Source organism: Tachypleus tridentatus, chromosome 8 (genome assembly GCF_004210375.1).
Source record: "Tachypleus tridentatus isolate NWPU-2018 chromosome 8, ASM421037v1, whole genome shotgun sequence".
Lineage (NCBI taxonomy): Eukaryota > Metazoa > Arthropoda > Merostomata > Xiphosura > Limulidae > Tachypleus > Tachypleus tridentatus.
Window position 1 is genome coordinate 128,610,438 of NC_134832.1, and position 25,805 is coordinate 128,636,242.

The 25,805-nt window shown below is 33.4% G+C and overlaps 1 pseudogene across 1 annotated transcript in view; it reads right to left on the bottom strand.

Annotated features, from left to right (window-relative positions):
• The window catches only part of LOC143223469 (uncharacterized), a 41,873-nt pseudogene that overhangs the window by 10,095 nt on the left and 5,973 nt on the right, over nt 1-25,805 (bottom strand). Inside the window, exons 3-4 of the transcript XR_013012923.1 lie at nt 19,871-19,983; nt 1,105-1,288 (exon numbers count right to left, since the gene is read on the bottom strand). The product of XR_013012923.1 is annotated as an uncharacterized LOC143223469 (transcript). The remainder of the gene's footprint in view (nt 1-1,104; nt 1,289-19,870; nt 19,984-25,805) is intronic.

Here is a 25,805-nt window from a genome sequence, read left to right on the forward strand (position 1 = left end):
CACTAGCTATATAGTATCAAAAAGAAACATGAGGTGTCGTAATTTGTATTTGATTGGGCTATAAATTATCATAAAAGCATTTCTCTGAAATCAGGATTCTAGAGTCTGCAGTGATACAGAGGTCTCAGCCAAAAGTGATTATTTTCAAGCTAATACAACAGTACGTCAACTAACCTGTCTTTTCCTAGGTGCACTAGTAATGTGTAGACTTGAAAGATCTACTTTCATCAAAGTTAGTATTACTTAGAACTCTTGCAGTTCTTATAACATAGTTATTACAGAATTAATTTATATTGTTTATAAAGTTAAATCTGCCTGAGAAAATATTTCTCATATTATTGATGTCCAAAATAACTGAAAATTCATATGGTATGACTTGTGTATCTAGCAACATTTTCAAATGTTTTTGAAAACAGGCATCATGTCTACTTAATTTATATCTTTTTTTCTAAATATGATGACAAATAATTATAACTGAGTAACTAAGATAAAAAATATAAATGCTTGTTTTTTACTGTTTTAATTTTTATATCAATCACATTGCTAGAAGTAGAGATATTAGCTTTGAAATAACTGGATTATAACTTGAATGATTTAGACATTTACAGAATGTATTAACATTATTTTAACTTTTACTCACTTAGGTTAATTTAGAGTTATATGATCAATATTGATTGACCTGACATTCTTATTATTATTATAATGGAAATATTTTCTTTCATGTAAATAAATAAAAACATATTTTAATATGTTATACAACCAACTTTTAAAGAGTTACTGGGCTCATACCAAATGACTAACTGTTGAATAACCAGTTAGAAAGTTTTATCCAATTTCAGTTTACAGAAACCAAAATTGTTCTATTAACTATTTTCTTAATTTAAAAATTTTTAAATTGTTTTGCTGTCATTTTATTTATTACTTCAAACCCTTTCTAACAATACTTCTCAAATATGGCATCAAAGAAACACAACAAACATGAGCCTACACATCTCAAATTAATCCTATCTCAACTGGTTTAATATATTTTTTAAATTACCATAAAATTAAATATTTATTTTCAACTAAAATAATTGAATTTAGTTTTTAGATGTTTGTACTTACCAGAAGCACTTTCTAGCCCAGATTCAATTTGTTGTAAATCTTGAAATACAATTTCTGTTTTTACATTTAAAACTCTGTAAGTGGAACTATCCAGATCATCATAACTGCTGTCACTGAACTTTGAAATAATCTCATTTTGTGGTACATCACTAGACTGATTTGTTTTCACTCTGACAAGTATGTTCTAAAATCAAACAACATTTTAAAAAATTAATACAAAATGAAAACGAATAGCATCACTAAAATAGACAAATACAGACAGTCTCCACAATTTAAAACTTGATGGTATAAACTTAACACTTCAAAGTTAGTTGGTAATAATGGAAAGTACTAAAACTATTGTAATACTTTCACCATTTTCAATGATTTTTAATAAGCCAAAACTGAAAAAATGTAAGAAAAATAAATTACTGTAAAGAAAATACCCAAATAATCTTACAACTTTCTTAGTGAAACAAACATACAAGGACAAATATCAAAAGTTTTATCATGAAACATAATTTCTGTTGGTGTTTACCAATTGGGGTCAAGACTGCAATAGTATGTATGTAGGTCAAACAGGACATTCCATAGAAACAAGAATTAAAAAACATTTTAGAAACAAATATAAAATGACCAAATTCAAAGCTTTATCTTGACCTGCATGTTAAACAATATTTAACGTTTCCTACAACACAAAGTTTTCAATCTGTAATTTAAAAGATAGCATCAACCTGAGTTTTACGCAAAGGATCAGCAAGGTGATGGTCGATCTGGTAAGTACTGAGTTATAGCCAACACTGTATGATTATAAATTTTACAGATAGACAAAGTAGTGAGCCTTGAAGATGGCTATCAGGACTGGCAAGAATTGTACAGGCAGGAGATAGCAATTCTAGATGAAAGTGAGGCAGCAATTTTATTTAGAAAATATTGAGTTTTAGATAATATATGGAGCAGCACTAGCCCACCAGGGTTAGGGAGTCATTATGGTGGAAGAGGGTCATAAAATGAAGGGAAAAAGGTACATTAATGTAATAAATTCATGATTTTTAAGTAACACATTTTTGATGCTGTAAAGTAACCTGTCCAGCTGCAGCAAAGCAGCAAGTTGTTGTACTATGGCCAGTAGAGAGGAAGTGGAAATATAACAATTATAAGAAATAATAAAAATGTTTATTTGTATACATATTCTACTATGTTATGGCTCATTGTTTTATATTTGCATTGAATATACATGTATGCATCCATACAACTTGAAAAATTCATATAGCTGTCCCTATATATATGGCTTTACAGATTAAAAACATTATAAAGTCCAAAATGACAATAAAAGTTGTGCACTTTGAAAACATCGGATTGTCAGACCAAAATGACAATAAAAGTTGTGCACTTTGAAAACCAAACGCATGCGTGTCCAATACATTTGTTTGAGAGATCTGCATGTTCTGCAAGTGCAACATGTGCAAAATCCCTATAAAAGTGATGGGTTCTCGGTTTCCATAGCTCAGTGTTAAGCCACCAACATGCAATACAGTTACGCCAAGACTGACTGAAGCACAACGCAACAACGCCATTGGTTGCTTGGAAGTAGGCAAATCTCGATCAGATGTTGCCAGAGCTGTGAATATCCACCCAAGCACCATCTCAAGGCTATGGAATCGTCACCAACAACATGGATCAACTCGTGACCGTCCACAATCTGGCAGACCTTGTGCACAGGATGTTGACAGATTTGGTGGTGGCAGCATCATGATGTGGGCTGCCATCACCTGCAATGCCAAAACAGACCTTTTGCACATTCGAGGGAATCTTACGGCTCAACGATCGTCGGCGAGATTCTTAGGCCCCATGTGCAACCCATCATGGTGAGCGTCAGCGGCGTTTTCAACATGACAACGCCGTCCTCACACAGCCCGACTCACCACTGTCTTCTTGAGACACCACAACATCAACGTTCTTCCCTGGCCCTCCAGATCACCAGATTTAAACCCCATCGAACATCTTTGGGACGAGTTGGACCAACGTCTGCGACGGCTACAACCTCAAACACAGACTCTACCTCAGCTTGCAGCAGCTTTGCAGGCTGAGTGGACAGCCATTCCACAGGATGTGATTCGTCATCTCATCACTTCCATGGGCAGGAGATGCCAAGCAGTTATTGATGCTCACGGGGGGGCATACTCATTATTGGCGTTGAGTGGCGTTAAACTTCACCTAGTGGCGTGGACTTGCCTTTGCAGACTTTGGATGTTCAGCAGTGAATGTGCAAAGTTTCACACATGTCATACAGAACTACCCGGAATAAACTTGTTAACAATTTGTCTCATATTTTGCCTTTTGCATTTCTTTTTTTGAAGAGTATATATACTAGCACACATGCATTGCATGCATATACGTGTAAAACTCATGCAGTTACAAAATTCAGTCCATACACCATTCTAGTATAGTTCATAGTTCTTTCAATCCAGTGTTTACAGACTTCGTATACAGCTATGGGGTATAAATACAGTAGCTATACATTTTTATACAAAATTTACATAATGTAGTACATTGATAATCATGGATCATAGTAATAATGACATTAGGAACAATGGTCATCCAATCTGCATGAAGCCAGTCTCAGGGTTGTGATTGTTTCCTGATAAAGCACTACACAATAACTACATATTTCATTAAACTAAACTGTTTCAAATAGGACAGTCCTGCTGTAACACAAACAAGATTATCAAAAATTATTAATTTAAAAAGGGAAATAGGGGTCTTCAAAAGATACAGGAACAAGATAAATAGTTTACATTGTAATGCAAATTTTAAAAGTAAACTAACATAAGGTTTAAGACAGTGTTGATATTATTTCCCCAAGCTACAGATCCTTATTTTGATTCTATGTCTAAATGTTGTGATATATAGGAGAATCAAAATAGGGATTTGTAACTTGAGGAAATATTGTTAATATAATGATGGAATATTGAAATCTGTAAAATAAAACAGAAATACTTTAAGTCTGACAAAAGAAGAAAGGTAATGGGAAGAATAATAAGTTATCAGATGTTTATGTTAGGTTGAGGAATAATTCGTGAGCATTTTTAAATAATTTCATTCAAGCACTACATGCAAGACTATACAGTACTTCAATGCATGAACACATTACACCCAAAACATTTATTATGATACTTTATTTCATGTAATACCTAGGTATAAAGTATGCATTGTTGTAAACGAAATTGCAAAAAATTAAATGCAAAAAGCAGATGGTGTCGAAAATGCTCAATTTTGTTCACTTGACAGTCCATTTAATGAGCTGAAAATGAAAGCAAAAATTAAAGACATATGAAAATCAAACACACCATCTATTAGAGCAAAAAATTATCTACCAAATGACATGAAATATTTTGCTAAAGCGTTTCATTTATGAATATATTTTTTTAACTTGAAAAAACGCTCACGAATTATTCCTCAACCCAATACTTTGTATTCTCTTTTTACATTACAAACTTGTCACTCTTAAACTTGAAAAAGAGAACAGACTTCAGTTATACCTGTTCTCTGCTTATCAATAAAAGTGTTAATACCTGTACCAGCTGTTCTGAGATATATTTTTACAGACTTTGGTAATATTTCATTCTAAACTTAGTTTGCATACACATAAATAATTACCAAAATTTTATAAACTAAGTTATCAAATAACAAACTTTATTAAATCACTGTACATCTGTATTATATTAGGGTTGATCTGAATAAATTATATACACATTAATCAAACTGTATCCAACAATACAACTCATTTGACAATGAATTATACAAACATTATGTAACACCTGGAATTTCTCAGGAGTAAAGTTTAAGTGCTAAAAACTGTCAACATTTAATATATTTAAACGTACATAGTATGACAGTTTATTTTGTAATAATGGTGAATATTATTACAATCTAACATGAGGTGCAGTATATATTTAATATAGCATTTAAATAACTAGCTCTACACTGTTATTATCATCTTCAAATCATAATCCAATTTCCATCAAAACCCAGCAATTATAGTACATAATTGCCTTCTCAGCTTATGACCTTTGTCTTAAAGGTACAATTAATTTTTTGCAGAAAAACTGCTTTCTCCATCTGCACTATTGCTTACTGCTTTAATCCACATAATTTTTTTTAGATCAACAACTACAGACAGTTTGTCCTTTATTGATATAAAACCTGCTTTCTCCATCTGCCCAATTAGTTGTTGCATTAATCCACACCAATGCTAGATCAGCAAGTACAAACAGTTTGCCCTTCATCAAGAGACAGAATAGGTAAAGATCCATCTCTTTGTATTTCACATTATATGTACTAAAACCATCAATTCACATACTGATATTATCAGGCAGGAATAAAGAAAGGGAATTGAAGATGAATCAGATAATTATCTGGATACTCCTTTGCCAGGTACTTATCACAATTGAAGCCATTCAAAAAAAAATTTTTAGAGTGAGTTCTGTAACGTCATCTTTAAATTTAGTCTTGTCATCAACATCACCAATCAAGCTGATATATATGTATATATAAATAATTATTTGTCTTTGTTTGTCGTACAATCTTTTTCCACACTCATACAGCATATTCTGTTTCATTTTTATTTATGTCCTTTTGCCAATAACAAGTGATAAACACAGAGTAGGCCATCTCCAAATATTTTCATTTCACAAAATCACCATTTGGTTAAAAATAATGTTTTAAAACATAACTTTTTCTTTAGTAAAATAACAACACCTTGTATAATGTAATTCATCCTAACAATATATGCAAGTGTTGAATTTTTTTCTTTATACTCTTAGCTTATACACTGGCAGCCATGTTAAATTTAAATCCACAAACATATCAATGTTAGTATGGGTATGATAAGCATGATATAAAAAGCTCACTTGCTACATTGTACTTGCATTATGTGGCTGCTATAAGTGTTGATATCATATACATACAGTCATGTGAATAAATTAGAACACCCTATGAAAGCCTGTGTATTTGTGTAACAATTTGGGATATATGGATATATTTAATCTCAATTTGAACAATACTGAGAGATTAAAGTAATATAACTAAACTAATAAACTGAAGAAAGGACTTTTCAAGATCTTCTGTAAAATGTAATTCTACAAAAATGCATATTCTAACTGAGAAAAAAGTTAGGACACCCCCACATTTATTCCCACTTACAATGGCTCAACTCACACACAGGTGTATCACACCAGGTGCACATAACTAGATGATCGTTTCTCTGCATTTTGAATAAGGCTTGCCCTATTTAAACCTCAGACACTTAGTTTGGTGTGCTCTTGAGTGTTGAAGTGAGAGTGAGCACCATGGTGAGAAAAAGGAGCTGTCTGAGGCCTTCAGAAAGACAATTATAGCAGCTTATGAGTCTGGTAAGGGATTTACAAAGATCTCAAAAGATTATGCAATCAACCATTCCACTTTCTGGAAAATAGTCAACAAGTGGAGGGCTTCCAAAACAACTACCAACATGCCCAGGTCTGGTCATCCAAGCAAGTTCACCCAGAGAGCAGACCGCAAGATGCTAAAAGAGGTCTCCAAAAACCCTAAAATGTCATCACGGGACTTACAGCAGGCTGTGGCTACTGTTGATGTGAAAGTGCATGCCTCTACAATCAGAAAGAGACTGCACAAGTTTAACTTGCATGGGAGGTGTGCAAGGAGGAAACCTTTGCTCTCTAAGAGAAACATCAAAGCCAGACTGAAGTTTATCAGAGAGAATGTAGACAAAGACCAGAACTTCTGGAATAATGTTCTTTGGACAGATGAGTCAAAACTGAATTATTTGGACACCAGAACAGAGGACATGTTTGGCGTAAACCAAATACAGCATTCCAGGAAAGGAACCTCATACCAACTGTGAAGCATGGAGGTGGAAGTGTCATGGTTTGGGGCTGCTTTGCTGCAGCAGGACCTGAACAGCTCACAATCATAGAATCCACCATGAATTCTACTGTGTATCAGAGGGTGCTTGAGGAACATGTGAGACCATCTGTAAGAAAATTACAGCTGAAGAGAAATTGGACCCTGCAACATGACAATGACCCAAAACATACCAGTAAATCCACCAAGGACTGGCTGAAAACTAGGAAATGGAGAGTCCTGGAATCGAGTCAAAGCCCAGATCTTAATCCCATTGAGATGCTGTAGGGTGACTTGAAACGGGCTGTGCATGCAATAAACCCCTCAAACATCTCACAGCTGAAAGAATTCTGCATTGAGGAGTGGGGACAAACTTACTTCAGCCCAATGTCAGAGATTGGTAGATGGCTACAAGAAGTGTCTCACTGCAGTTAGTTCAGCCAAAGGGATAACACTAGCTATTAGGGGGTAGGGTGTCCTAACTTTTTCCTCAGTTAGAATATGCATTTTTGTAGAATTACATTTACAGAAGGTCTTGAAAAGTCTTTTCTTCAGTTTTAATTGTTTAATTATATTCCTATAATCTCTCTGCATTGTTTAATATTGAGATTAAATATCTACATATCCAAATATGTTACACAAATACACAGGCTTTCATGGGGTGTCCTAATTTTTTCACATGATTGTAACTGATACAGGTTGCAAAGCTTTCCAATATTTTATGAAATGGTACTACTACTGTGTGCTACAAAGCTTAAAAATATGTATCAATATTTTGAGACATTGTAAATGCTTGTTACCAATACTGTTTTCAAGTTTACTAGAATTATTTATTCAAGTTTTTTTTAAACACAACTTTATTAGAAAAAATAATTAAACATTCTTGCAGATTTGGTTACAAGTACATTTTATAATATTTCCTGTTTTATAATCAGTATTACATGTCATAAGACATTCTTATCTGGCTTAAATTTTTTAACATTACTTTCCTTAAACAGTCCATTACTGTTTCATAATCAGTATTATATGTCACACAAAATTCTTATCAAATGCATATTTTTAATACAGCCTTTCATTTACAATCCAGGGGAGTTTTATAATCATTATTACCTGCTTTAAAATATACCTATCATCCTTACATTTATAACACTAACTTCCTTATACAATGTATCAGTTCTTCAAAAAGTCTGTATAACATTACATCAATTACAATGTAATATGTGGAAGACATAATGATGCTTGGCAAATTTATAGCTTTTAATACCATACAACTTATTTATTTTCTTAGCTAATCTTCAATGCGCACATGCTAAACAGAAGTATAGAGAAATGCATTGGTATCTTTCACTTCCAGTTTTTTAAACAGAAATAAGTGGAGAGGCATGCCAGAGTACTATCTACGTATCTATATCTGTGGTAGTTTGAGCATTATAAGGTTTCTTATTTGCAAATTATAGCAAGTTAATCATTAAGTTCTGTTAGTTAAATACTCATACAGGGCAAGACAGGTCTCAGGATCAAAACAGAGCCTAAAAAAGTACTACGCTAGTGCAAAAGCTTGTGATCATCCCAAAATTATGCTTGAAGATGAGCCTTTGAAGCATTTTATAGAAATTACAAGTGTTCCTGTGATGAGAAATAGAAATTTTTGTAAATATCCATTTAGAACACATACATTTCACACAAAACAGAGATGTACACGTTAACATATAATCATTGGAAGTTTAACAGTAAGTTATCTGAACAAGGAAACAGAAGATAAATTAAAAGATTAGTTGACTAAGATGCAACTGAAATTTTTGTGTATGAAATCAAAACCAACAATCTGATGACAAATAGATGCAACCATAGCAAAGATGAAGGCTGCAGAATGTATACCTTCATTGACTCATGAAATTAGGTCATATAACAAATGAATGGCACAACTTTGATTAGAAGGAAAATATGGATAGATACATACAAATAGGCTACTGTCTACAACTCTTGACCAAAAATCAATTATCTTTTAGTTTTTGTCCAATGATTTAGCAGAATTAAATCAATTGGGTAGAGGAACTATTTCCAAACTAAGCCTGTAGTTCTAGCAGAAAGATTATAAGAACATGTAAAAATATATTTAGTCTCATATTTTCAGCTCAAAAGTCACTTATCCAGCAAAGAAATGAGTGACCAGCAAAACTGCTGTAATCCTAACTCCTCACCATGGTTTTATTACAAAACTTGACAAATTTCCACCAGACAAACTCTCTACATGTGTAAATTGCTATTTTCTCTCTCTAGTTGAACAGTGTAGTTAGAAAACAATGTATAATGTGTACAAATAATAAGATGATGTTGAAATAAAATTCACTTGTAGACTTAATAAGGTTTATTGAAAAAGTAGTATCCTTATCAGAGGACAACTTAGAGAATGTAGTAACCAGATTACAGAAGTCAAACTGTGTCTAAATGTCTGTTGCATAATAATTTAATTAGTAATTTGTTCAGGGTACTTTCTAACTTGATGAGTATTATTGAAAGTGTAATTAGTGAACAATTGCTACTTGAAGAAATTGATTTCTACAAATTCAACTGCAGTTGACATCATATAATGTTAGCATAGGCAACTTTAGTTGACATCATATGATACAAGTACTTGGCTCACAACATTTTAAACGAACTACTGAGAAAATTCATAGATCTTTGTGCATAGGGTGATAGGAAGGTTTAAACCAGCCATACACAACAGGTTAATAAGAAACTGTTGTTAAATAGCTTTGGTACAATGAATGTACATGAATATTTTAATTAAAGTACAATATGTATTTTGAATTTTTGTCTCTGAGCCAAATCTTTCTTTATTCTAACTGTAAAACCTTCAAGTCAGTGACTTGTGTATTCCATTTGCATCTGCATGCTTGGATATAAATAAATCATTTGTAACTGGTGTTAAAGGCAAAGCCAAATGACTAGCCTACAGGGTGGGCCTCCTGTTACAAATGGATAAACTTTGTACACTTCTTGAGAGGAAAACAAGAAGCATCCCAATCGATGTCTATGACTGAGGCTAAGCAAGTAATATGAATAGCATCTGGCATCAGAACTAAGAAAACTGCTGAAGACGTAGCTAATGTTATCAGTATACACAGCAGATTGTTGAAACAAATATGGAACATTACAACAGCCTGTTGGCTTGTGTCTTCGTGAAACAGGTAAATTGCACATGTACATTGTCACCCTTTTCAAGTGGCTATTTACAAACACTCAGCACAAAATATCCTTACAACAAGAGGCTGTAGTAACATTATTATCCTTCAGATAATTCTTTAAACATTCTTTATCAATGTCACATACATTAAACAAATATTCCTACATGGCATAGCTTCCACATTTTAAATCCTAACTATATACACAGATACAGTGTGAATAAATTGTTCGAGATCTCTGATTTCATGTTAAGTTTATCAAAACATAGTTTAATGGTGACTGTTATGAACTTTATAATAAGAACTAGATTACTAAAGACTTCTCACTACATCATACATTCACTCAGTAAAAGTGGCCAACTAAGACATATGGTGTATTTCATGGAAGTATGGCTTTTCTCTAAATTATCATTACATTTACACTAGTCACTGTACATTTAGGTTAATTTTTGTAGTGTCTTCAGACCGTTGCATTATTAACTAATTTTCATTGACTTATGTGTTAGTTTTCTGAAGAATTAAAATTTTTGTTATTGTAGTAAATATCTCATGCATTTGTAAATATTCACAGCTAATGCTGACACACACTCTTAGGTTACTACTTCATTTATATCTCTTGATTTCCTCAGGTAACTAAGTTCAAAGTTAACATTTTCCTACACCAAAAATGTATTTCCAATAATACCTACATGTACTCATACTTTGGTTTTATCCCAACACAAGTTTCTCTTGTCTGCCCATCTTAGCTTTGGTACAAATCTTACCTCATTTGCTCTAACTTTTATACACGACTATACTGCTCATAGTAATTTAACTCTTGTGATTATCTCCACCTACATCAATACATCCCCTATACCAGATCTATACATAAGCTTCCATCATGACTTCTTATTCACTTTTGAAGATGGTCCAAATTAACAAACCTGAAATCAGCCATTTTGCAGGAAGAAGGGTAGAGTGTGAATAGGTAAGTATTATTAGAGAAATATTTTCAGTGTAGGAAAATGTTAATTTCCAAAACACACCTCTTCTTACACTTTAGCTAGAATCCCACACTGAGAGGTCAGTGAGGGCAAGGTCCATACAGAAAACATTTGCAAGAAAGAAAATGTGAAAAGATGAGATATAGCCACAGCACACCAGTGGAGTCTGCACTACTTCTGGGACATGTATAATCTCTGCCTGGACAACCTGAAATCTAACTTCTTGGTGGTAAAGGTCAACCAGTCAAAATATTAACATCTTCAAAAGAACTAGAATTATATGTCCATGTTTCAATCAGGCAGGTGATGTCCTACACCTCGTCCTTGGGTTTATAGTACTGTGGATCAAACTTGAGGTCCAAGGTGTAGTGGGTATGGATATGAATTATTTTACTCTTTAGTATTATTGAAACCAGGAAGTAGCAGAATGTTGCATGCCAAGTCACAGGAATTACAAAAAAGAAGGAAAGCAACACAAAAGTGGACAAACCCTTACTCCAACCTGAAGAAGTGCAAAATGCAACAAACCATCCTCAGAATTACAAGACCTTAAAGAAACAAAGATTACCCTACCTAGGATTACAAACCAAAATCATAATCCCCTAATCTGAGAGGCAAGGCAACATCTACTTCCAGAATTATGAGGAGGATGTGCAGAATTATGTGGAGTTCAGAACTCTCTTCATGATCCTCAAAAAGAAAGAGAATGATTAAAAAGAAGGACCATGCACAACTAAATCAAATATCAAAATCAAATGTGAACTGGAATAACAAGAATACTCCTAAATAGGGTGGTCTTGATACTACCATACATGTGGAAAAGCTATCTAAGGTTACTGGTAAGAGGGCATTCAGCTTTATCCTCTGCTCCTGAGAGTGGAATAATGAGTACAAGCATTACTAAGGAGGCCTCTGTCCATTACTCCAATTACTGAAAACCAAGAGTAGCATGGAATCCCATGCCCCATTAAGAAAAACGAGATGAATATTCATGTTGGAGAGCCCTGAGGAACAATGCTCTGGGAACAGTGCAATAGGTGAACCACATTCCATATTTAGAAAAGAAAATTAACCTTGATTTATTCAATCTTGGGGTTAGCAGGAATGAACAAAATCTTCTTAAGCTTTAGTTGTACTTGTATACCATTAGGAAAGCACACAAGGTGATCTTATGAAACATCCAATCTCAACAGATTGGTCTACTTGTAGCTAGTGTGGATTTTGGAACAAGCATACCTGACCAGGCAACACCTGCCCCAGGATGTAATCCAGATGAAAATAGCAAGAGAGATCCTGAAAAAGAATAAAATCACTCACCTTTTTTACAAATGAGCCAGGATGATAAGAATAGTCATGACAGGTAGCCTAAAATCTTTCATGGAGGCAACTGCTAAATTATGTAAATAATGAGGCATACATGTAATAAGCTGTTCACCATAGCATCTTGTACAATCTTCTCCAGTGGATGATGTAACCAAGCTGCCAAGCACATCAAGATATGGTGAACTTGATGAAATGAAACCTGAAGAAGTCTCTATTCCTTCAATGAAAGCCCAGAATAAACAATACACATCTATTGATTAACCTAATCTTTCAAAGTTACAGAAGATAAGTCATTTGACACCGTAGGATCTCAGTGGTTAAACAAATCATGATGAGAGTACAGAAACCCTTTAATACATCCAACACAGCATCAAAGAGCCTGAATCAGAAATAAAAGTTAATCTGGATCCAAGCATTCATAGAAATAAGAAGTAGAAGGAAAATAAATAGCTGAAAAAGTCTTATCCTGTTCTCTAGCTACTGAATTTTAAAGAAAATAGGACCAATCAGAATACAACAGAACATAAGTGGAATAGCAAAGAGTCCCATGAACATGAACTATGAATGCATTTGAATGTCACTGTCCACTAGCCAACAGTAAGTCTTAATCAAAAGATGATACAGTGAGTAGGATGCTAAAGGTTCAAAAAGTGGATGAAATAAGACATGGAGAATCACTGATATATCAAAATTAGGAACCTGGAAAGAATGTTGATGACATATAACCTATAGAGATTTTAGAAGCAATGACAAAATCAAGGACTCAAACATTTAGGGAAAAGTATCACACAAATTCACCTTATTCTATGAAATGGACAAAGATGCAGTGAATGGGATAAAAATGATTAAACCATGTCTGAAAGACCACTGATGATATGTAAACCATACAGCTCTGATTCAGGGATAATATAAAACTTTAAGGGTTCATGTATCTCTTATTATCAGTATATATATGTACTATTACCAAAAGTACCAGTTTTTACAAAAAGAAAAGAAATGCAAGAAATCCCATTACTGACATTCACACTGAGTGTGATGTGTACAACCATGTACCTTGTTTCTAGTGTACAGTGAAACAATAACTCATTATTGTGGAATTATTCAATTATTAAACAGAAGTAAATAGATGAAAAAATATCAAATAATACCTCTGATTTTTACTGTGGCTTTTACAGCTGCTCTCATAAGCAGCTTATATTAAATACTACACATTACTAAGAGTACAGTGTTATATAATAATATATACACTCAGCCTGCATTGTAATTCATTTAACTTGTGCAATAACTAATTCATACATTGCTATGTCCTTTTCCATCCCAGATATCATCCTACTAGCCCTCCTTCAAGGGTAAGGAGCCATACACTAAACACAGTATTCTGAATGCAACTTAACCAATGACCTATATAATGACATTATAACCCTTTTTTTTAATCTTTAAGATTTGTATTCACTACTTCTGTAATTACAATCTAAAATCCAATTTGCCCTGCTACTAGCAACAAAACAATGTTTGGATGACACAAGAGACTGATCAACCACAACACCAAGATCTTTATCAGTCAAAATGCCATTATTAAGGTTGTTCCCATAAATATTATACTCATAATTCAAATTGTGATATCCCACATGTACTATTTTGCATTTATTATAATTAAATGTCATCTGTCATTTATTTGCCCAATTCAATAAATAATCCAAATCATTTGGTAAAGTAACAGCATCCTCCTCAATCAGAAATACCAAAACACTTTGTTGTCACCAGGAAATTTATATAACATACTGCTCTCTCCTTCATCTGTGTTGATGATGCAAATATAAAAGCAGCAATTATCCTAACAATGAGTTCTGAGGTACAACACTTCCAAAATTAATCCAGTCTAACTGAATGTCATTTATAACAATCCTCTATTTTCTTCTGTCTAGCGAGTTTTCTATCCAACGAGCCAACCTATCCTCCATACCTATAGAGATAACTTTTTTAACAAGTATTATATGTAAAAATCCTGAAACACCAAATCCAGGTCTGCTCCCTCACCCCACCCCCAAGAAATAACCTGTCCAAACGAACTTATGCTATCTAATAAAATTTTAAACTTTATTAATTAGCTCTGCATAACACCTTTTATCAGACTTTTAAAAATGTTTCCCTAAAATTGATGTAAGACTAAATGGCTTAAAATTAATGGGATAGTTTTGTCACCTCCTATGTAAAAGAGGAGAAATATTAGTCAGCTTGCAATTTTCTGGCACCTGTCAGCTGTTAAAGAACTTAGAAAAACTAACAGCAACTAACTTATTTATCCAATCCTTAACCTCTGTCAAAATCTATTATCTGGCTCAGGAGCTTTATCATTATTTAAACTTCAAAATGTTTAATTAACAAGTCCAAAATTAATGTTATCATCTTGTTTCCATCTAGTAGCTATTCAGAATGAGGAATATTACTTAAAATTTCATTACAAAAAACTGAAAAAGGGGAATTTAATAACCCATCATTTGTATAATCATCAGAGATTAGCATTCCTTTATCATCTCTCACAAGCCCTTCTCTCATCCTACCATTTTGCTTACCCTTAATGTATTTGAAATAATCCTTACTATTAGTATTTTCATTTTCAGCTAACCTTTTTTTGTGTATTTGTTTTTATTTCCTAACTTACAGTTTAGCCAACTCACTTGTCCTTTTACAAACCTCCCATCATTGCAGTCAATGTAGACTTTTTATCTCATTATAATGGATGTAATGTGTATATTAGAATGTATATATGTAACTAAAACTCGTGTTTTCTATTGAATGACATCACATACAAATATCCATACAAAATTTCACAATTCAAGATTCAGACAATTACAAAAAGAATTATATTATGTAAAACAACCATTTCTTTATAATAGAATACTTTTATTTACAGGAACTGTACTCATATCTATAACATGACTTTTACAAGAACTGGAAGTGAAGGTTGGATTATATCTTTATTGATGGAGTACAAGAGTTATGTAAAAAAATAAAAAATTAAAGTTATTTATTTAATAAAAGTACCACTTTTAAAATAAAAACATAAGAGTAAAATTTATTAAAAGTGTGAATTATGTCACCTGAATCATTTTAATGTTATGAGTTTTGTATGATTAAATAGCACAATCCAAACACTTTTCTCATACGGTACTTCTGAGAAAAGTCCTTTTCTTAGAAAATGTTCATTTTTCTTCTAAATTTTTTGAATAAGGTATGAATACTACCATAAGTAATTACTCACACAAACAGAGTCCCTGTGGGTAGAGGTTCTGCTAGTATATATAATTCTCTCCTCTAATCTTATCCTTTATTCCCTTTTTGAGCCAACCTAGTTTTGACTTGCGGACATTTTTTTATCTATAAAATGCATGCCTATCTTGAAAATTTAGGATTTTAAAACTTTTCAATATTTCACCAGTATTTCTAATTAATCCAGTTCTCCATTCAAAATTAGAAAATGCTTGTCTGATCTTTACAATTTTTTTTTTAATCCAGAGCCAAATTCTCATTATTCTTTATCTTCATATGCAGTAAAATATCAAATCTAATAAGGTAATAGTAACTTGCAACCAAATGTTCCCCCATCTCTGCTTTATCAACCACTTTATTATCAGGAGTTAAAACTAAATCTAAAACAGCATTGTTACAAACAATTTACCTTAATAGTTATTGAGGAAAGCCATTCTGAACAATTTCTACAACCCTACTTCCTCCCATGGTTTGACTCTAACATTTCCCTCTCTATATGCCTAAAATTAAAATCTTCCCATAATTATAACCCCATCAACAACTGAATTTTTTACCTCACTGTGGAGTCTGTCATTAATTTCATCAGATGGTATGTGACAAATTCCAACTAAAAAAAATCTTCTCTTCTTATAACTACAAAGAGAAAGTCAAACAGATTTAACCATCTTGCTGTTTATCTTTAATATCATCAACTTGAAACTGGCTATAATTCTGGAAAAGATTACATTAATCTACCTTTGAAGCAGCATTTTATTTTGATGGAGTTAATTTTATTATGAACATGTATCTTATGTAAAGTACATAAATTAACACCATTTTATGCAGGATAAACATAGCAAAAATAAGCTAAATCCAAAAAACTGATAGTAAATGTTCAGTGCTTTACGTTTTCTTGTGTCCCTTCTAACTTCATACTAACAAGGTAGAAGATATCCTCTAGTGTCAACTGTTTATTAATACTGATTACAAAAAAATTCCAATCACACAAAATTAAGTTTTCATGTTGTTATGACAGCAAATAGTTAAAGTTTAGGTAACAAATTTCTTTGATTACTTAAATTGTAGACTTCCACTGTTTAATATTCATTACAAAATTATGTACTACACACTAGCAGGAAAGCTAATTTCATTGAGAAGCTGTACAGTATTGATTGTTTCTTTAAAGTTTATCACAAAATTACATACTAAATGCCCAGTAGGAAAGCTAGTTTCTAAGGTAATGGGAGAGGGTGGTTTGTACAGTCATGTTTCTTTAAATGTTCACCAACTGTTCAGTAGGAAGGCTAGTTTCAAGGGTGATCTGTACATATGAATTTAAAAGAGAAGTATTCAGCAAGACAGGGGTTAGAGCTCTCATGGAAGACCTGTAATAATTGGCAAAGATAATTTTGAATCTTAGCTACTGTTAGTAGGATTATTAATTGATCTGTTCAGCACACAAATACACAAGAAGTCTTTAGTTGGAAAAGTTTTAAACATAATATTTGTTTGTCATGTACCTAGGGTTGGATTAAAGTGGGGACTGGTGGAGCTGCAACTGCAGGCTCACTGAAACAAGAGGCCCAATGCATTGAAAAAAAGAAAGGAAAAAGACAAGCATTAGAAATTATACACAATCCTGAATTAACTGAGGGTTCAGGGTTTAAATAAATCTGAAAAAAATCTGTGACCCTAGTCATTTGGAATAGGCCTAGATTTATTACACAAAAAAACATTACTGAACAATATACACAATTTGAGAGATTCCTCAAACATAAATATTATTATTGAATTACTAGAACTGCAAGTGGCACAAATATGATGATATCTGTCTTGCTTACAAAAGCTATGTAATGTCTTTGAACATGTTTCTGTCACTAGTGGATACAATGAAGGGGGGTCCTGGAAATACATCCTTTTTTATGCAAATTACCAAATATATGCAACATATTTTGGATTTGCCTAAAATCTCAGAAAATAAACATAATAAAAATTAAAAAAACTCATTATATAAACTTCATTACACCATTTTCTCTTTGCCAGGAAATCCTACACCTAAAGCAGAGGCAAAATGACTTTGTAGAGGTACTGAGAGCTATAATACCCACTTCCCAAAGGTGTGAAGAAACTTTAACATTCATCATTTTTACTTTGGCAGGAAACCAAAAACTATTATGATGCTGAATACACTTCTGAATTGACTTTTAGCCATCAAGTGTTTGTTTAATTGGACAGATTCCTCAATCTGAAGATGCTTGACACAAATGGTTATATTAGAACAACACTCATTTAATGAAAAATGTAAAATATTTAATTATTTCAATGTGTATGTTGAACTGTTTTACTTCAGTTATTTATGCAAAACAAAATTATGCAAGAACATGAATTATTATCATTCTCAGTCTAATTGTATGTGATATTTTAGGAAATGAAATATAAAACTATTGTAAAAAAACATGGCATTTCTATGCAAATATTTTGAATAAAAAATATGCATTTCCTAAAATTAATATATGGATTTCTGTGTTTGTGTACTTTGTATATATTAAGTAATAAAATATTCAGGAACAATGTTTTGAAATCATCCTTATGCACACACGAAACTCCCTCACACACATGAATTGTCAAGTACAACCCTAAAAATACTACAGCATTTAGTAGTATAATAAGTGGAAATATAAAATAAATTTGTTATGAAAACCTGTATTCTCAATATTGATTGTTTGATCAAACAAGCAAGTTTTCTCTGCAACACTTCTGCATCCATTTCATGTTGTTAAATCACAAATATACATTTTAAAATCAGAAATGCATTATTGTACTTATAGGTTTGGCCTGTTACAGTCTGAACTCTGCCCGTCAAAGAATTCTGTAACCATGCCTGGCTGTGATTAAAAACTTTAAACTGAATTGTATAATTTGTCTTCTGTAATACATTTATCAGGTTAGTTGTTGTTAATAGATATTGGCACTTCCTGAAATATTAATAATTTCAAAATAGCTGGGTAAAGCTTGAACCTGAATGGTCATTTTATTTATTTGTTGTATTATAAACTACTGTGAGTAAGCCTACTGGAAATCTTCAGCCCCAGTCCTCTTAGGCCCTTAATCTGATATGCATCTACCTCACACAAATATTGATTAAAAGTTAACATCAGCCCTCAAAGTTAATAATAAACCAACAAAACAGTATGTGTTCTCAAACAAAAGTCCAATAAAGTATTGGAATATATATTTTTAAAAGACAACCTGATTACTTTTATTATGACATTCTATAAAAGAAAAAATTACCTCACATTTCATTGTAAGCCACGGTCACTGTTCTAAAGCTTGATACAACTGTTTCATGCCTCACTATCCTAAATGTAACGGGTAAAACAGTTGTGACACAATACAAACTACAAATAGTATTTCTTTAAATACCGAGATATACAGTCATGAGCATATAGCTCACCAACTTAAGGAACTTGTGAAAAACTGGCAGAGAATATGAATATTGCATAACATTTTTATTTACTACAACATAATACATAAAAAGAATGTCTCACAATTACACATTAGTTATTTTTACACTCAAAGCTAAAAGACTTTTCATTTAATTTTATTTCTTTACAGGTGTATTTAGACACTGTAATATTAAGACAAATGTAATTATGTGGGATAATTATGTAAATAAAAATAATCAAATAACCAATTTGAATTACACAACTAAGCCTTGCTAACATTAACAATACAATACAAACAGTGTAACATCTATGAATGGCTAATATTAATGATACAATACAAACAGTTTAACATCCATGGATGATGAACATTTATGATACAATACAGTGTAATATCTACAGATGGCTAACAGTAATTATATGAGAATAGTGTACAATTTGCAGACAGCTAACATTAATTATTCAAGAATAGTGTACAATTTGTGGGCAGCTAACTTTAATGCTACAATAAAAACAGTGTAACATAAATACGCTGTTAGCATTAATTATACAACGAGAACAGTGTAATAAAGTTGTAGTTCATTTCTTCAAACTGTGATTACAAACACCTGACTGCTGATTAGGCTAGTGAAATGAAGTTCATAAATACATCATTTCAACTACATAATCACTTTAAGAAATGTATTAATCTAAATATTACCTCTGTGTTCTCTACTGCTACATCATAGTTCTCTTCTTGCTCCTCTTTTCCAACACCAAATTTCAAACTTTTATGTGAAGATATTTCTTCTAAGGAATCAGTTTCTCCTGTTGCTAAAAGTATAAACAATGCAGATTTGTCTATGAAAAGAATGAATACACCCTATGGTTCATTAAATAATAATTAAAATCCACACAATACATTTAGCAGAACAAACCTCTTGTACAATTTACTTTCTGGTATGCAAGTGCACTAATATCCATAATTAAAATTATCTATAATCAGTTAAGTGAAGGTTATGAAAATATTATACATGGAATAATCTCAAACATGAAGATCAAAGGACAATACAGAAACTCAGGTACACAAATATAATCAATTTATTCACACATTACAAGTTTCTACTAAGTATCCAAGTTGTGTTTTAAGAGTGAAACATTATCATTTTCTGCTGAGAGAAACCAGGAAGATTTTATGTTCCTTTAAAACTGATATACTTTTCTTTATAGTACTGTAAGAGTTTTCATGCTGACTCATTCTCAATCTATCAACAGCCATATGACTTTTAGTTTGAATGACCCTGATGAAGGGAATCACTTTCATTACTTGAACACAATTTTACAGTTTTTCACCTTTGTACTACATACCATTCAAACACCAGACAATTTGCATGAGCCCTTCTTTCCTATCACAATCAGACTTCTCTGTTTGTAATCCTGAATCTATATTACACCTGATTGTGAGAAGGAGGTTGAAAAGGTATTATAGTGTTAAAGATCTGTTTTATATTCATATTCATCACAAATATATATATGAAAAAGATTAGGCACATTTATCTGTAAATTGCTTTGAGCCAAAATACACACACACATTCTGATGGAAGAAGACAATGGAAAATATCAAAGTAAATTATTAACAGATATCACCAAATGCTAAGCACTAGGACAAGAAAGGTAATGTACATACACTACATCAACATTCAGTGTTGTAATGAATGAGGATGGATGGAACCATATATTGCTGTAATAAAATATAAACTAAACACCAGATGCTGAGCATTAGGACAGGAAAGGTAATATACTAACACTACAATAACCTTCAGTGTTGAGATTAATACCAACATGCTGTGATGGATGGTTAAGAAATGTGCAAAATGTATACGAGTGGGCTAATGCATGTTTTTAGGTGAGGTCGGAAATTATTGCTGCACAAGTAGCCAGGTGCAGAGAACAAAACATTCTCCCATATCTGGTAGTAATTCATTCTCATGAAAAGAAATCATATTAAAACAAAATAAAGTACAATTGTCAAAATAAAAATTTAAAATAGATTTAAAAAAGCCAATGTCTCTTAAAAATTTAAAAACACAACTAAGGTGTACAGTATCGCTATCGCCAATATCACTGTCCAATGTCAGGGGGTGAATCAATGGTAAAAATATGTCTAAAATGGCACCATGCAGTAAAATATGGGCTATTTTGACTTGAGTGTCACAGATCACACATTGCTGCATCAGTCTCATATGAAAGTAAACGATGAGTTAAAAAACTGTGACCAATGTGGCTACACTGTAGGGAAAGACACACAGGATGGTAAAAATCAATCAAATCCTAAATGTCATCTATATTCGAATGAAAACCTTAGCAGTTCAACTGTATCAAAGTGGCTATTTTTATTTATATGGAGAAGAATGGGGCAGGGAGCCCTTTTGTTTTCCACCAATTTTTTTTTCATTATTGGATGAAGGTCTATCAGCCTCCATGGATCCTGTCTATGGACAAAGATTCCAGTTACAAAGCATAAATGATCTTTTTGCATCTCAGGGCTGCAGTAGAGGATGGATCAGAGGAAACACCCAAACCCAAAGCTAAAAGAAGTGGACCCAAACAGTCACTGGAAGGAGTGGTAAGGACAGAGATAGAAGAAGATGTAGATTCGTCAACTCTTTTAACCATGGAGGGCAAAAACACTCTCAGATTTTTGCAAACAACTGTGATAAAGGCATGGAGAGGTCTATCTGCACTCTTATTGTGGTAGTGGAATGGAGTGCAGCAGCACATGTCTGAAATGGAGTAGGGGGCAATAACTTATACTCTTCAAGCATTGCACCTCATTTTACTCCACCCACTTAGGGTTAGAAATAAAATCAGAGGGGTGTTAACCACCACAGTTAGCACGGCATGGTTCTAGTTTGCATTTGTAGGTGTTGTGGTCTTTACTACCACAACAAGAACATTAAAGAAACGTGGCATCACAATTCTGTATTTGTGGGTGGAGATTCAGTGCACTGCAGAAACACCTTGGCTGGAGAATCCAGCAAGAATCTCTGACTCGGGAATATTCTTTAAATCCTCGTCAACTATAACTCCTCAAGAAGAATTCAAAGTTACGTGTGAAGTAACCTCAAAGGATATATCCTCAATGGCCTTCAATTTCAAATTGAGTTTGGTATGTTGTGGTGAACATCATTCAAGAGCATCAGTGCCAGATCAAGACGATCATACAGCCTAGGCACCTTCTGTTCATAGGCCCTACCAGCTATATAAATTGAACCAAAAGTTAGATAAATTAATGATATATAAGTTATAAATACTGGTTTGAAATTTAAGTATTTATATGCACATAATGTATACTTCATTTTTATGTGTTAATACACTGTGGTTAGATATCACCTGCATATTTGTGTGAATCTATCATATAACTTAAAGATGTAATAAAGTTTTTACAGTAAAATGTGTATTTCATGTATTTATGCTTATTATTGCTTGGCCTCTTAGAATAACTTTTAAGGAAAAATTTCATGACCCTTAGTTTTTGTAGGCCCTAGGCACTGTACCACCTATTGTATGTAATAAATAATCTGGCCTTGCAGAGCATAACTTCTTTACTGACTTAGGGGAGCCAGCAAGCCACATGAATCCCTTTTGAAAAAAAAAGGAAAAAAAAGACATTTGTTCTAAGGGTTTCTGAATGAGGAATGCATAATTAGAAATTGAGGTACAAAATTTGACAGTGACAGTGACTGTTCAACAGATTCGTCCATGAGTGGACGCTTTCTGATAATTTTTGTTTCTCTTTTCTTTTTCATTTTTACTTATTTTTTTTATTAATGGGGTATTCATAATAAACGCAATACATTTCAGTGTCCACTGACCCCACCTACCATGGAGCCTTATAAGGGAACACACTACAATACCAAACAAGAACACTGCAGCAATGCCAGGGTTTTGTGAACAATATTCCCGAACACCAGCATCAGATACAGTGCCCCACACCCACTGAGAATGTCCAACACTGGTACTCAGTTGTCCCTAGCCCAAGTGGACCAGCCAACTGACCCTGGAGGTGCCACCCCAAGGCTGCCCATCTACATGAATTCAAGGCCAAAGTGGTGCATTCAGTTGGACCCATCAACCAACAGGATCACTCCTCATATTCACAGGTCATCATGCATGACCAACATATGGGTGAATGTTTAGATTCAAGAAGAGGTAAACTGAGAGTACAGAACTTTCTCTGGGTGGTCCCCTCACCATGTACGAGAATCCACCTCAAGGGGTACAGAGTTGGTCATACAGTATGTGTGTAATGATGGAAAATTTAGTTACACTGTAGCAAATCATAGCTTCAAAATTTTTAATCTTTAACAGTATAAAACATTACAATTTTTTATAAATATTCCATCAAGCAGTAGTAAGTATACTGAAACCATAACACAACACAAAGTAAACATATTTCCTATTTCATACTTGCATTGAAGTAAGTTCACCTGATAATACTACAAAACTGATACAAAGAAACACAATTTAGTGTTATGACCAAAGAATGTATTCAATGACTGAAAGTCTAAGACATCAATCATCTTACAGTCTTTGCACAAGAGAAGCAGCAATTGATCAAAGTCAAAATGAACTGGCACTCATTGAGTCAAGTGCACTTGGGAGATTTCTACAAAACTAACAGGCCAATTAAAGCAGACTATGACAGCCTCAACTCTGGTCACAACCACTGATAACAAGTTAAGGACTGTGTATGGTTCTAATGAAAAATCTCAGCTAACTAGGACTGTTTCTACAGTATGAGAGATAGAAGCCAACCATAGGTAAGGACCATGACAAATTCTACAATAAGCCAAAAGAACCCTGTGACAGCAAACATGACATGTAATAACACCCGAAGTCATAAAGAACTATACAATGAATTCCAGAATATAGCTCTTTACCCTCTGCTGGACCAAGGGCTGAGTATTTGTTCAAGTATTGGAGTCCCTTAGAGTAATTACCACTTTGAACCTGCATCTTCACATTCTTAAAGTGTTCAGGAAGATCGCCACTTGAAGTGGATAGAGACAGGAACAAGTTGTCCAATGCCTGATACTAAACTTGGAAGGTCCTGCCCATGTTTCCACTGTACATCAGTACAAGGAGCAGCAATCACCAACAATCTTTGTCCCCAATTCAACCCTGTGGTGAACTGGATGTTCCAATGGGTTTAGTTGAAGGCTTGGAAGAAAATGAGCACTAAGAAAATGGTTTCCTATGCATGGGAATACCTACCTAACAATGATATTGAATATTAGAAAGGCATACTCATGAACAAGTTCACTGAAAGTCTTCCCAGTAAAGTCATAAGGCAACAAAAGGGTGTATATCACACAGGAATATCCTCAACTAACAGAGAGGTAACCATGTGTGATATTGTAACAGACACAAGAAAGTCCACAGTGAAAGCTGTAATGGCTATCTCTAATATGGACTGACCCACTCAGACAGTCCACATCATTAGAATATATGCAACCATGGGGTTAATCCATGGCCCACATATCACAGCACTGTAATACATCCAATCAGATTTCCAGTGAGAGGTTAGGGCTATCAAGAGCCACCCATTGGGTATTTCCTACTGTTGGTCCACCCATTACATACACACAACAGCACATACTGATGGTCCCACCTGCACATCATCCAGGTTAGGAAAAGCAAATGTTTGGCTTTGTTTTGGACAAATATGATGCTGACAAAGGAGAGGTCCATATTTTACCAAACAGCAAATACATAAAAGTTACTATAAACTGCCATCATTTCAGCAAGTCTAGGACAATCAACAGTAAGTGGTGGACACTGCAGCAAATACTCCAAAAAAATCTAACAAAGTTCAAGCTGGACTGAGTCCTTTGTTTGGGGTAGAACAGGAGACCTCACAATCTTTGAGCCCTCTAAGTGAGACCACATTGAAGCCAGTGAATACAAATATTGTTCTTGTAAATTGCTATAGAATAGATTTTAGAGAGAAAATAAATCTTCACCTTTGTCCAGAAAATGTTGTTCCCAGAATGGAAGTAGTTGTCTCCAACCTCAGATCTAGTATCAACATTCTTAAGGTGAATGTAATACACATCACTATCCTTATTACGTCCAAATGTGTGAGAAGGAAACCAGTGTGCATGAAGGAAAATACTGCATGATGAACAATGGCTACAAAGTTCTCCACAGACAATAAACCCTTAGTAGCTACAAAAGACACATGAACATTGTCACTTTCAAAGAATGTAGTGGAAGTTTTCATCATAAGACAATTCATAATGGATGAGCAGGAAAATAAAACTATTATTATGTTATTCTATATTTATAAAATACACCATCAAAACTTGTATAAAAGGTAAGTTTCAGAAACTACTTCAAACTTCAAATAATTGACACATTTAAAAACACATTCTAGTAGACAGTACCAAGGAAAACAATGAAGTTATCTTAAATACAAGTTCGTAATGGGAGTTACTGCACAAGGAAATTGTGTCTCCTCCTATTGGTGGAAGGCTATTATTATATGATGATACCATCATGCTCTAGCACAGTTTACATTAAACATTATTCTTAGGCAGAAATCAGATTAATGCTTGTGTCATGCAAGTCACTAAGGAGGATGTGAAAGGATT